The sequence below is a fragment of the Taudactylus pleione genome, unplaced genomic scaffold, assembly GCF_031769625.1.
Source record: "Taudactylus pleione unplaced genomic scaffold, aTauple2 ptg000050l, whole genome shotgun sequence".
Classification (NCBI taxonomy): domain Eukaryota; kingdom Metazoa; phylum Chordata; class Amphibia; order Anura; family Myobatrachidae; genus Taudactylus; species Taudactylus pleione.
The window spans coordinates 2,176,785-2,191,807 of NW_028284452.1; the positions used below are offsets into that span (position 1 = coordinate 2,176,785).

General features: G+C 38.1%; 4 non-coding genes across 4 annotated transcripts; all 4 read left to right on the forward strand.

Annotated features, from left to right (window-relative positions):
• Positions 1–10,357: 10,357 nt before the first annotated feature.
• TRNAF-AAA (transfer RNA phenylalanine (anticodon AAA)) lies at positions 10,358–10,439 on the forward strand. Its single transcript has one exon. It is a non-coding gene; the product is annotated as a tRNA-Phe (tRNA).
• A 1,600-nt stretch (positions 10,440–12,039) lies between these two features.
• On the forward strand, positions 12,040–12,129 carry TRNAY-GUA (transfer RNA tyrosine (anticodon GUA)). Its single transcript is given in 2 exon segments — positions 12,040–12,076; positions 12,094–12,129. It is a non-coding gene; the product is annotated as a tRNA-Tyr (tRNA).
• A 1,338-nt stretch (positions 12,130–13,467) lies between these two features.
• On the forward strand, positions 13,468–13,557 carry TRNAY-GUA (transfer RNA tyrosine (anticodon GUA)). Its single transcript is given in 2 exon segments — positions 13,468–13,504; positions 13,522–13,557. It is a non-coding gene; the product is annotated as a tRNA-Tyr (tRNA).
• Positions 13,558–14,853: 1,296 nt separating this feature from the next.
• TRNAY-GUA (transfer RNA tyrosine (anticodon GUA)) lies at positions 14,854–14,943 on the forward strand. Its single transcript is given in 2 exon segments — positions 14,854–14,890; positions 14,908–14,943. It is a non-coding gene; the product is annotated as a tRNA-Tyr (tRNA).
• Positions 14,944–15,023: the final 80 nt, after the last annotated feature.

Genomic DNA, 15,023 nt, shown 5'->3' on the forward strand with positions numbered 1-15,023 from the left:
CATTACAGGAGCGAAAATGAAGGCTTGTTTTAAAAGTTGAAAGGCGGTTTCGGCATCGGGAGGCCACTAAGATGGGTTTGCCCCCTTGCGAGTCAGAGTGGAAATGGGTGCCATGAGGTTGGAGAATCCTTTGATGAATCTTCGATAATAGTTAGCGAAGCCTAGAAATCTTTGTACTGCCTTCAAAGAATTCGGATGAGACCAGTCCAAGATTGCCTGTACTTTCTGGGGATCCATTTCAAGCCCGGAACCTGAGATGATGTAACCTAGAAAGGGAACCGAGGAAACTTCGAACTCACATTTTTCAGCTTTACAGTACAGGTGGTTCTTTCTTAAACGAGTAAGCACTTCCTTGACTTGGGACCGATGTTTGTCAATATTGAAGGAGAATATCAGAATATCGTCTAGGTAAACCACTACAGAAATATATAGTAAGTCCCGGAAGATCTCATTCACGAAGTTCTGAAAAATAGTAGGGGCATTACAGAGGCCAAGGGGCATTACAAGATATTCAAAATGACCGTCCTGGCTATTGAATGCTGTTTTCCACTCGTCTCCAGCTTGTATCCTAATGAGATTATAGCCCCCTCTTAAATCCAGTTTGGTAAAAATAGTAGCACCTTTTACTCGATCGAAAAGTTCGGTAATGAGGGGTATTGGGCAGTGGTTTTTGACAGTTATGTCGTTTAAGCCCCTATAATTGATGCAATGGCGCAGACCTCCATCCTTCTTTGATACAAAAAAGAATCCCGCCCCTGCCGGTGAGGAGGATGGTCGAATTAACCTTTTTTATAGGTTCTCCTGGATGTACGCTGACATGGCCTTGGTCTCGGGCAGGGAGAGTGGGTAAGTACGACCACGTGGATGAGTTTTGCCAGGGATCAACTCAATGGGACAATCCCACTCCCGATGAGGAGGCAGAATATTGGCCCCAGTTTTGCAGAAGACGTCAGAGAAGGAGCGGTACTGGCAGGGAATTGGAGTAGTGGTTGCAATGTGAATTTCTTTGATGGGCTTGATTTGAGGAAGGCAGGACACTCAACAAATTTCTCCCCAGGACAAGATTTGCATGGTACCCCAGTCAATATTGGGAGAATGCTTGTGTAACCAGGGATATCCAAGGATGACTTCATGGGAGGTTTTTGGAATCACAAAGAATTGGATAGTTTCTGTGTGAAGAGCCCCAACACGAACTAGCACAGATAGAGTACATAGAGAGATGACTCTGTTGATAATCTGGGTGCCATCCACTGCAGATAGGGTGACGGCATGGTCAAGAGAGGAGACATGAATCCAAAATCTCTGTACAAGTTTGGCGGTGATGAAATTTTCTACAGCCCCTGAATCAAGGAGAGAAAGAACAACTCTAGAACCATGGGAAATCTCTAAAGTAATGGTCAAGGTATATTCAGTTTTTGATGGAGTTGAGGACATCACTCCCAAGCTGGTGTCTCCGGCACAGGGTAGGATTGGGAGTTTCCCAGATGAAGTGGACAGGCAGCGACCAGATGACCGGTCTCCCCGCAGTACATGCACAGGTTCTCCTGTCGGCGCCTTTGCCACTCCTCTACCATGAGGCGGGCCCGATTAATCTGCATGGGTTCGTCTCCCACAGGTTCTGATGGAGGGGTGGTCAGAGTAATGGTCAGCCAGAACCTAAAGCGATCTCCCCTATTTTTCTCACTCTGCCATTCTCGGTACCACAGGTCCACTTTATTACAGAGAGAGATAAGCTCGTTGAGGGTAGCCGGCAGATCTCGAGTGGCGAGGTCATCCTTTAAACGATCTGACAACCCACTCCAGAAGGTGCAAATCAGGGCCTCCTCATTCCACTTTAGCTCAGAGGCCAGCGTTTGAAATTGGATGATGTACTGGCTGACCGGTCGATTCCCCTGGCGAAGTCGCAGGATCTCCGCTGCAGCTGAGGTTGTTCTCCCGGGCTCGTCAAAGATCCTTCAAAAGGACATGAGAAATTCGGAGTAGTTTTCTAATAAGGGGTCTGACCTCTCCCAGAGGGGCGAAACCCAATCTAGGGCAGAACCGGACAGCAGAGACACAATATATGCTACTTTGGATTTAGGAGATGGAAAGTTTGCAGGCTGTAATGTGAAGTGGACATCACACTGGTTAAGAAACCCGCGGCACAATTTGGGGTTCCCGTCAAATTTATTGGGAGTCAGAATGTGCAGATGGGATGATGCATATGGAACAGGAATGACTGGAGCTGCTGGCTGGCTTGTGGCAGCAGGCATATTAATGGTAACCAGGGAGGCTTGTAACGTGTCCTGATGAAGAGACATTTCCTGCAGGAACTGAGCCATTTGTCGCTGTGATGCCTCTAATCCCTCTAGGCGACTGGCGATACCCTGGAGCAGGTTGGCCCTCAAATCCTGTCCACTAGCCAAATCAATTTGGCCAGTGCAAATTGTCACAGCTTGGCGTGCACCTGGACCCAGAGTGGAGTCGGATGGCGAGTGAGGGTTCGTTTGCTGGTACTTGAAACAGCCAGCCATAGGGGGGTATGACTCATGAAGGAATGGTTTACACGAAGGGGTGAGACAGGCTGAGAGACACTGGCTGCACTTGGAGAACCGGGGTTGGCTGGGTTAACAACGGGGTAACCGGTGTCAGGAGACAGGTAGTAACAGGAGCAGATCTTCACCAAGGCTGAGAAGTGAATCTGTAGGAACACACTGGAGCAATGGCACTTTTAAGGAGCAAGGGAGCACAGAGAATCTAGCTCACAGCATACGCTATGATAGATGTTGCAATGGCAACTAAGGAGCCTCTTAACAGCCCTTTAGTACCCTCAGGTAGTGCAGGATTGGCTGCTAGCCTCCCTAGCCCAGGTTGTTACCTGATTGGCCCAAATCAACATGTGACCCAAATCCAAGATGGCCATGCCCAGTGGTCAGTGTGCAGAAACACTGTCAGACTCAACCTCTCTCACCTTCCTTCAGATGGAAGCCCTTAGTCTGTGGAGGCTCACAGTACCCAGCGCTGCTCTCTATGTCCCTGCACCCCCGCCGGAGATGCCATGCCAAAGCGCCTGGAGCGGTAAGGACCACGATCTCAGCAGCCTGTCAGCGCGATCATGACAGGGTTAGTTGAATATGAACAGACTAGGAAACAGTAGGTCCCAGATCCATATAAACAAGAAGGAGTTAATCGGGATAGCCTTGACCTATAAGTGGTCACCAGTATTTTGAGAATATAGAAAAGAAATTATAAGTTTTGTTATGATTAAAACATATCAGTGAAATGTTTAGTGCGCATGAATATTGAATTAATTAATTAATTTTCGCCATTTTAGAATATGTCAGTAGCAGAGAGGAAAAAGTATAAAAGATTGATCAAATAGGGGAGGGGCAGTCAGTCGGGTTGAGCAGGAGAGATTGTAGGTCAAGAGAGTCCTGGGGCGCTGGGCTTTAAGTATAAACAGGGCTGGCTGTCACTTTGTGAGTCTAGGCTAGGCATTGCAAATAATAATTTTGTTACTGCTGCTGAATGTATGATTTTTATGTTGTACGTCTGCTTTGACAATAATACTTGTATAATTAATTTGCTTTTAAGTAAAACATTGTAATTTATTTTAGAGTTGGTATTGGTGTGAATTATTTAATTTCTTCTTATAATAAAGAAAAATGCAAAATGGAAGCGCTGTCCCTGAGGACCTCAATAATGAATGTAATAATATCTACTATTGATGTTTAAATTAACACAATAAATAGGAATGAACTGGTAATAGATGGACAATACCATGAGCAAATTGTAAAAACTTTTATAAAGAGAAGGATTAAAAAACACAGATGATTAACTAAACATACAAAAATAGAAATAAAAACCACATAAAATTAAATACACATCAATTGCAGTAATATAATATAATGATGAACATCTAGTGGCTTGAAACCATCAAATTGATAATACAATAAAATCGTATAGTAGCTTGCTAAAATTGACTTAGAAAATCAACCTGTAACCCATATATGAAAAAATGCCTTGATTGGCAACTAGATTGTCACACACTTACAATAAGCTGCAACAAAGTTATCAGTTGATGTCGATAGACACTATAAGTGGTAATTATAACCACCATTAGTTAACGGGTTAGTAAAAAACAGGTGTACACCTCATGCATATGAATTAACACCGGGATTATAACCATGTAACACAGCTAGCATTCAGCCTGTATAGGGGTCCTGATTAAGTACAGGGACAATACATAGGCAGTGTCCTGACAAACGGACACTCTGGAGCCAGTAATATATTCGGCCAATGTGGAAATAACAATAATATTGGTAAGGTACCTTAGTGTCCGGTGAATGGATTCCACAGCCACCAGCCGTCCGGGATATGGCCTTTAACGAGTGCACTCGTGGCCACCTGGTAAAAGTCTATCAGCGCTCTTGAACAATTAGCGGGACAGCAGTACTGCAGTGAAGGTCCCTGAGCTGATATTCGGTCCCTGAGCTGATATTCTGGCTCCCGTCAGGCTGTTTTGCAGATGGGATTTACCCACATGGGGTTCAGCTGTGAAACAAATGCAGCGCGTAGCCGGGAACTCCTGGTAGAACTCCAGTCAAGCTGCAGTGTGTGAATAGTTCACCCACGTCAGGTTCAGAGGTGCATACTCAGCAAACGGGGGATATAGTCTTGACGCGTTTCTCAGCACTTGCCGTATCTTCAAGAAGCAGTCTCCCCAGTGATAGACAGTGGCTTTAAATACCACCTATAGCCAATCAGAGAGGCAATTCCACACCTCTGTCTCATAGGTATTAAATTATCTGGCATGGTAGGATCTTGCATAAAGCCCATTTCTATATTAAGCAGCATGGAAATTGAACCTCTGCAAACATAACTAAAATAAGGAAGAAGACTAATTAACAATGATGTATACACATAAATACCTTCAATATATCTATATAGTAAATCTTTAAATTTAATTAAATTAGATTAAATAAAATTAAAACCTATACATAATCCATTCATTAATTCTAAATATATAATATGGTAATATATAATTAGTGATAGCAACACCCTTCCTAAAAAGTCTTAAATGAAACTCACTTAGTAAATAAAATAAAATAAAATAAAAAAAATAAAAAATAATAATTAATAAAAAAATTAATTAATAAAAAAATAATAAAAAAATATGGAATATGCATTAATAAAAGGAATACATCAGATAGCATCAATCTGACAAAATAAATGTCTAATCATAAAAAACACTCTTCTACATCCTCAAACATCAGTTCATATAAATCCACATTTAATTGATAACTCTAGCAGAATTAATAAATAGGTAGATAAATAGACATACCCCAAACTTGCTCAAACTCATACAAATTCCTTGATAATGTTCTTAATAATTTATCATAGTGAAGTATATTTAAAAGGTCACACATATACCTCAATAATAGTAGATTTTACTTCACCATAGTATATAATCATAAATAAATATACAAATATTACCCAAAACAGAGAGACTAAGTCTCAATTTATCCCAGCAATGTAAATCACATATCTAGATTCAGACTCTTCTTAATCCATATTCATAGAAATTGCATAATAAGATAACCATTAACAATAATCTCATGGCCTAATGGTGGAACTCTAAGGTCCAGTACCAAAGGAATAAAGACAAAGCAACATGAGATACTCAGGGATAATATACAATATAGAATCTACAAAAGGGTCAAAAGGACCCCAATCGATTACCTACAGGGACCTGTAATCTAATCTAAGAAGTCCTCAGATACACAACTAACAGCCAGAACCAAAGGAACTGGTGTGAAAGATGGATAAATACAGAGGGGGAGTATAGAGGATGACAACATAACACCTAATAAAAATAGATAATTACACATTATTGAGTTCTATAGTATCATTGAGTCCATGTGGTATCAAGGTGTTCAGCTTAAAAATCCAAAAGGCCTCTTTCCTGCATAGACGTATGAATCTATCTCCTTTACGATTCGTAATTTTAACTTGTTCAATAGCTGTTATATTGAGTTCTCCTATACCACCTTCTGGGCAAAAAGAAAAATGTCTAGGGACATTATGGTTGGTAAGATTCTTCGCTACACCTCGTCTGTGTACAAGGAACTTAGTGCTCGTGTAGTACGTCCTACATACTGTATTCCACAGCCACATTGTAGGACATAGACCACAAAAGTGGATTTACAGTTAATAAAACTATCAATAGTGAACTCCTCTCCATTAGAGAATGAAGTAACTGTCAAATTCTTTGACTTCACGTGTTGGCATGTCAAACATCTAGCAGATCCACATTTGAAAAAACCTTTTGGTTTCGGTGGTAGCCAGGTTAATCTGGAGTGATTCTCATTGGTCTTTATGCAATCTTTAAGTGTACTTGGTGCCAATTTTTGTTTCAATGTATTGGAACATCTGAAGACAACCTTAGTTGTTTCTTTCAAAGAAGCTGCCAGAAATCTATCCATTCTTATTAAAGAGGAGTTCCTATTGATAATCCTCTTAATTTCTTTTGCCAAAGAATTATATTGTGTGATAAAGGCCAAGGATCTCATCTCCTCCATATGAGGCAGTGTATTTTTAGTGTCTCTGGACCTATATTTCTGAATTAACAATGAATCCCTATCCATCAGTTTCACTTGTTCAAGTGCTCTGTCCAAAATCGCAGGTGGATAACATTGCTGTAAAAAAGCACCGTGCATTTTTACAGATTGTTGTAAAAATACGCCTTCATTAGAACAGTTCCTCCGAAGTCGAAGGAACTGTCCCTTTGGTATATTATTTTTCCAACTTTCAAGATGACAACTCTTGTAATTCAAATATTTGCTACAGACAACTTCTTTAATAAAAGTAAATGTATCCAATGTGTTGTTGGACACTTCAACCGTAATGTCTAAATAGTTAATAGTGTGATCACTAAAAGTGCTAGTGAGTTTGAGTCCGAAATCATTCCTATTAAGATACTGAACAAAATTAGTGACTGAAAGTGCATCCCCATCCCAAATAAAAAATAAATCATCTATGTATCTGCCATAAAGAACCAGGTTCGCCCCAAATTCCCCATCCCAGATATAACGTTCATCGAACCGTCCCATCAGAAGATTGGCAAAACTCAAATTGCTGATCATCATTTACTCCCATTCCTTACCAGATTTTCATTCCAACCAATCAACTAGTTGAATGGTTGGATGAAAGTTGGTCTAGTGTGTGGCCAACTTTAGGAATTTTTTCTGCTGGTTGAGGTGTTTCTGGTTACAGGGTTGAGTTATGGTGGCAGCACATCAGTTTAGGCCTTGCTTGGCAAAAAAGAATGACACTTGGAATTTAATTTATGTTAACAGTTGGGCTTAGTGGGTGCACTCTCATTGAAGTGGAGTAAGGTGACAACCAATTATTCTGGATGGGAAATGGCTATACCACCTGGACAAGTGGTTAAAGGTAAAGGATATTTGATCACCAATGCTTAGCTTGAGTGTGTGTTTGTTTGAGCTGTTTGGTTGTTATTGTCCTGTGCATTCTTTTTGTGCCGTCACCATTATTAATATTAACTTATAGTCTAAAAATTTAATGACTTGTCCAAAATAAAGTTTGCTAAAGATTTAAATGCCAAAACTGTTGTCTGTGTCTTTATTTTTAGAAGTTAAGTTACATCGTATTTAAGAAGGTTATTATATGGTAACACAACTATACATGTTAGTGAATTTAGTAAGACCAAAGGATGGCATTTAAGCATGAGGTACATTAATCCACAAGTGTTTTGAGTGTTGCCAGTGTAATAACGTGTTGGCTATTGCCCCTTTAAGTTTAGTTGGTCTTTTGCAGCAAATAAATGTTCATGGGGAGTGGTCTAGGGGTATTTAATGGAGTGATATATGGAAATCTGTCTCTTTGTTCCAGTTTTTCCCACCCTCCCTCTTTTCATTTTTGTTTTTGTTTGTTGACTGATGGTTGCAGAAAAGAACAACACTTTGAGTTAGTTTATGTTAATAGTTAGGCTTAGTGGGTGCAGTCTCATTGAAGTGGAGTAAGGCGACAGCCAATTGTTTTGGATGTGAAATGGCTATACCACATGGACTTGTGGTTGAAGGTAAAGGAGAGTTGATCACCAATGCTTGGCTTGTGTGTGTGTTTTTTTGAGCTGTTTGGTTGTTATTGTCCTGTGCGTTCTTTTTGTGCCATCACTATTATTAGTATTAACTTGTAGTCTAACAATTTAATGACTTGTCAAAAATAAATTTTACTAAATATTTGAATGCCAACACTGTTGTCTGTGTCTTTATTTTTAGAAGTTAAGTTACATTGTATATAAGAAGGTGATTATATGGTAACACAATAATACATGTTAGTGAGTTTATTGCCTTTTAAAAGTGCATTTTTACAACCTTGCTTATGCTGGTGAAGTAATATAAAGAAGTCACCTATACAACTCATTATAATGCATACATTTTTCTTAATTTAGAACATTTATTGTGTTTTTTGTTGTGGTTATCACAAAGTACAATGTTTATCCTTTTATTTCTATTCAGGTAGTGCAGTGGTTCTCAAACTCAGGGCCTTATTCAGAACCACCCGGAAGCGCACAGCGCTTGCAAGCGGGTCGATGTTTGGCCCTGCGTATGCACCGCGTCTGATGTGCACATGTGTGAGCGCCAGCAAGCAAATGAAGTTCAGTCGCTCTGGGGCTCACTACAAGATAGGATGGCTGTCGATGTTGATTGACAGCTCACCCCATTTTGTAGGCGGGTGGGGGGGTGGTTGAGCAAATGCAGGCATTCCCAAAGGAACACCTGCCACTTGTGGTCAGCCCTACTGACATCACTAGTGATGTCAGTAGTGGACTTCCTGCTCTATTAGAGCAGGAAGTCCACTCAGGCTTGTGGGAGCCGAGACCCTACCACAGAGTCTCGTCACAAGCCCAATGGTCAAGATAATCACAAACATCTCCATGCCCCTCACACAAGCTGTGGGTAGTCACCCACAGCTTTGCGAGTGGGCTGGAGAAAAAAAAAACGCCCTGATTCAGAGTGAGCGCTCACTAGCAGCGAGCGTCTCTGAATCAGGCCCACAGTTTTCAGAACCCTACACAGGACATATTTTCCAGGTCACCCAGCAGGTGCACAGGTGTATTTTTTACTCAATGAAACAATGAAAAAGATCCACCGATGGAGATAATTATTTAACTTGAGAATCTGTGAAGAGACCCTGAAAACATGCACTGTTTGGGGTCCATTGGTGTATATCTATGCATGCTTTGCACTGAATGTTAGTGCCACTTTATATTTAGCCTATTGTTTTCCAAGATCCCTCATTATGTTCTGCCTTGGATGTCCCTTATCTTTGAGCCAACTGCTAGAGGTTCCAGGGCAGTGCACAGTGAAGACATCAGGAGTGCTTGGATCATATGTAGTAATGGTGCTCCAAGGCAGTGTTGAGCCTTAGCAACCCTTGTAATTATTGCTACTAAGTTTGCTGCATACATGAAGTGGAGTGGTTGGGTATGGATTCCCAGTGGTCGAGATACCATGAGAATACCAGCAGTGGCATCTTGACAGTCAGAATCCCAACACCCATACGTAAGTATAGTAGCACTAACCCTAACCCCTACCATAACCTTCCCTCCTTTGTGCCCAATCCTAACCTCCCCCTAGTGCCTACACCTAACCTTCTACTCCCCGCACTCTAAATCTAACACTACCTCCCCGGTGCCTAAACCTAACCCTCGCCCTAGTGCCTAACCCTAAACCTAACCCTCCCCTAACTGACGATACTTACCTTCGGGATGCCGGCAGTCAGGATACTGGAGCCAGGAAAGGGCTGAAACTAGGATATCTGTAACCCAGGGCAACGCAGTAATTTTTATATATTTTAAATTATCTCTAATCTTGATGTAAATGTGGTACAGATGGAAGATCTACGAAAACTGCTTTCTAAACTAGATGTTGAGAGATGATAGAAAAATACCAAATTTAGTCAAACTTTTGGTGATATTTAGCAAATCATTAAGCATGATTATTTGTGATGATTACACAAAACAGGAATAAACACATAAAATAGCTTTTGTCTAGTTTAATTACTTTATTGGATTAGTTTTAGATAATGAAAGGTTCTACATGTCCACTCCATCATATAGAGTGTACATAACATCTATAGGGAACCTTCGATAGCTCAGCTGATAGAGCGGAGGATTGTAGAGGAGATTGGCACAGCAATCCTTAAGTTGCTGGTTCATTTCCGGCTCAAAGGAAACTATTTTTTTAATTATCTTAGATGGCCGTTTATGTAATGTTACACATTCTAAACCATACAAAACATAAACCCTTCTCCTAATCATGTTAAAAAAAACCACTTTAGCACATGTGAGGTAGTCGTGGCTGAGTGGTTAAGGCGATGGACTAAAAATCCATTGGGGTCTCCCTGCGTAGGTTCAAATCCTGCTGACTATGTGCAAATAGATGTTTTCATTTTCTTCAAATTTTACCAAATCTTGCAGCTAGTGATGCTAAGAGTGAGCACAGGCATTAGTGCATCAAAATATTTGGGATGCCAGTCTGTTCTCTTTTTTATATTTCATACATTTTCTTCCCCTCATTGAGCCTAAGCCCAGTCACTCTTAGCAGCCACACTGATAAGCTTTTTTTGATTGGAAATGCATTTTCAATGTCAACATTGAAAGAAATGTTTGTATATCTAGCAATATATCAAATACATTTGGTACATTAGAAGGTGCAAAATTAAGCCCGATTGATAGTAGATAAATCTGTTAATCTGTGAGTTCTAAGGTAGATACAAGACAAATTGTGTTTTGATATGGCATATTTTTGATTAGTTGAATTTAATTTACATAAACAACTTAGCTTTCCATATTTTGTATTGCTGAAGAATATTTTTGGGCCCCACTATTTCTTGAACAATTAAACAGTTAAAAAAACAAGCTAAATTTGAAAAGTGAAAAAGTGTTGATATTTTAAAGTATCTCTAATCTTGATGTAAATGTGGCTACAGATGGAAGATCTATGAAAACTGCTTTCTAAACTAGCTGTTGCCAGATGATAGAAAAATACCAAATTTAAGTGAAACTTCTGGTGATATTTAGCAAATCATTAAGCAGGATTATTTGTGATGATTACACAAAACAGGAATAAACACATAAAATAACTTTTGTCTAGTTTAATTACTTTATTGGGTTAGTTTTAGATAATGAAAGGTTCTACATGTCCACTCCATCATTTATAGTGTACATGACATCTGTAGGGAACCTTCGATAGCTCAGACGGTAGAACGGAGGACTGTAGAGGGGATTGAGTGAGAACAGGCATTAGTGCATCAAAATATTTGGGATGCCAGTCTGTTCTCTTTTTTATCTTTCACACATTTTCTTCCATTCATTGAGCCTAAGCCCAGTCACTCTTAGCAGCCACACTGATTAGCTTTTATTGATTGGAAATGCATATTCAATGTCAACATTGAAAGAAATGTTTGTATATCTAGCAAAATATCAAAGACATTTGGCACACTAGAAGGTGCAAAATTAAGCCCAATTGTTAGTAGATAAATCTGTTAATTTGTGAGTTCTAAGGTAGATACAATTTTGATATGGCATATTTTTGATTAGTTGATTTTAATTTAGATATGCAACGTAGCTTTTTCTATATTTTGTTTTGCTGCAATATTATATTTGGGCCCCATTATTTCTTGAACATTTAAACACTTAAAAAAACAAGCTAAATTTGAAAAGTGAAAAAGTGTTGATATTTTAAAGTATCTCTAATCTTGATGTAAATGTGGCTACAGATGGAAGATCTATGAAAACTGCTTTCTAAACTAGCTGTTGCCAGATGATAGAAAAATAACAAATTTAAGTTAAACTTCTGGTGATATTTAGCAAATCATTAAACATGATTATTTGTGATGATTATGCAAAACAGGAATAAACATATAAATATCATTTGTCTAGTTTAATTACTTTATTGGGTAAGTTTTAGATAGTGAAAAGTTTTACATGTCCACTCCATCAGATATAGTGCAGATGATTTCTATAGGGAACCTTCGATAGCTCAGCTGGTAGAGCGGAGTACTGTAGAGGAGTTTGGTACAGAAATCCTTAGGTTGCTGGTTCAATTCCAGCTCGAAGGAAACAGCACTCCTTAGGTTGCTGGTTCAATTCCGGCTCGAAGGAAACAATTTTTTTTAATTATCTTAGATGGCCATTTATGTAATTTTACACATTCTAAACCATGCAAAGCATGCAAAACATAAACCCTTCTCCTAATTATGTTAAAATAAACACTTTAGCACATGTGAGGTAGTTGTGGCCGAGTGATTAAGGCGATGCACTAGAAATCCATTGGGGTCTCCCCACGTAGCTTCAAACCCTGCCAACTACGTGCAGATTTATGTTTTCTTTTTCTTCAAATTTTACCAAATCTTGCAGCTAGTGATGCTAAGAGTGAGAACAGGCATTAGTGCATCAAAATATTTGGGAGTCTGTTCTCTTTTTTATCATTCACACATTTTCTTCCATTCATTGAGCCTAAGCCCAGTCACTCTTAGCAGCCACACTGATTAGCTTTTATTGATTGGAAATGCATATTCAATGTCAACATTGAAAGAAATGTTTGTATATCTAGCAAAATATCAAAGACATTTGGCACACTAGAAGGTGCAAAATTAAGATCAATTGTTAGGAGATTAATCTGTTAATCTGTGAGTTTTAAGGTAGATACAAGACAAATTGTGTTTTGATATGGTATATTTTTGATTATTTGATTTTAATTTACATAAAGAAATTAGCTTTCCATATTTTGGTTTGCTACAAGATTATATTTGGGCTCCATTATTTCTTGAACAATTAAACAGTTAAAAAAACAAGCTAAATTTGAAAAGTGAAAAAGTGTTGATGTTTTAAAGCTATATCTAGCAAAATATCAAATACATTTGGTACATTAGAATGTGCAAAATTAAGCCCAGTTGTTAGTAGATAAATCTGTTAATTTGTGAGTTCTAAGGTAGATACAATTTTGATATGGCATATTTTTGATTAGTTGATTTTATTTAGATATGCAACGTAGCTTTTTCTATATTTTGTTTTGCTGCAATATTATATTTGGGCCCCATTATTTCTTGAACAATTAAACACTTAAAAAAACAAGCTAAATTTGAAAAGTGAAAAAGTGTTGATATTTTAAAGTATCTCTAATCTTGATGTAAATGTGGCTACAGATGGAAGATCTATGAAAACTGCTTTCTAAACTAGCTGTTGCCAGATGATAGAAAAATAACAAATTTAAGTTAAACTTCTGGTGATATTTAGCAAATCATTAAACATGATTATTTGTGATGATTATGCAAAACAGGAATAAACATATAAATAACTTTTGTCTAGTTTAATTACTTTATTGGGTAAGTTTTAGATAGTGAAAGGTTTTACATGTCCACTCCATCAGATATAGTGCAGATGATTTCTATAGGGAACCTTCGATATCTCAGCTGGTAGAGCGGAGGACTGTAGAGGAGTTTGGTACAGCAATCCTTAGGTCGCTGGTTCAATTCCGGCTCGAAGGAAACAATTTTTTTTAATTATGTTAGATGGCCATTTATGTAATTTTACACATTCTAAACCATGCAAACCATGCAAAACATAAACCCTTCTCCTAATTATGTTAAAATAAACACTTTAGCACATGTGAGGTAGTTTTGGCAGAGTGGTTAAGGCGATGGACTAGAAATCCATTGGGGTCTCCCCACGTAGCTTCAAACCCTGCCAACTACGTGCAGATTTATGTTTTCTTTTTCTTCAAATTTTACCAAATCTTGCAGCTAGTGATGCTAAGAGTGAGAACAGGCATTAGTGCATCAAAATATTTGGGAGTCTGTTCTCTTTTTTATCATTCACACATTTTCTTCCATTCATTGAGCCTAAGCCCAGTCACTCTTAGCAGCCACACTGATTAGCTTTTATTGATTGGAAATGCATATTCAATGTCAACATTGAAAGAAATGTTTGTATATCTAGCAAAATATCAAAGACATTTGGCACACTAGAAGGTGCAAAATTAAGATCAATTGTTAGGAGATTAATCTGTTAATCTGTGAGTTTTAAGGTAGATACAAGACAAATTGTGTTTTGATATGGTATATTTTTGATTATTTGATTTTAATTTACATAAAGAAATTAGCTTTCCATATTTTGGTTTGCTACAAGATTATATTTGGGCTCCATTATTTCTTGAACAATTAAACAGTTAAAAAAACAAGCTAAATTTGAAAAGTGAAAAAGTGTTGATGTTTTAAAGCTATATCTAGCAAAATATCAAATACATTTGGTACATTAGAATGTGCAAAATTAAGCCCAGTTGTTAGTAGATAAATCTGTTAATTTGTGAGTTCTAAGGTAGATACAATTTTGATATGGCATATTTTTGATTAGTTGATTTTAATTTAGATATGCAACGTAGCTTTTTCTATATTTTGTTTTGCTGCAATATTATATTTGGGCCCCATTATTTCTTGAACAATTAAACACTTAAAAAAACAAGCTAAATTTGAAAAGTGAAAAAGTGTTGATATTTTAAAGTATCTCTAATCTTGATGTAAATGTGGCTACAGATGGAAGATCTATGAAAACTACTTTCTAAACTAGCTGTTGCCAGATGATAGAAAAATAACAAATTTAAGTTAAACTTCTGGTGATATTTAGCAAATCATTAAACATGATTATTTGTGATGATTATGCAAAACAGGAATAAACATATAAATAACTTTTGTCTAGTTTAATTACTTTATTGGGTAAGTTTTAGATAGTGAAAGGTTTTACATGTCCACTCCATCAGATATAGTGCAGAAGATTTCTATAGGGAACCTTCGATAGCTCAGCTGGTAGAGCGGAGGCCTGTAGAGGAGTTTGGTACAGCAATCCTTAGGTTGCTGGTTCAATTCCGGCTTGAAGGAAACAGCAATCCTTAGGTTGCTGGTTCAATTCCGGCTCGAAGGAAACAATTTTTTTTAATTATCTTAGATGGCCATTTATG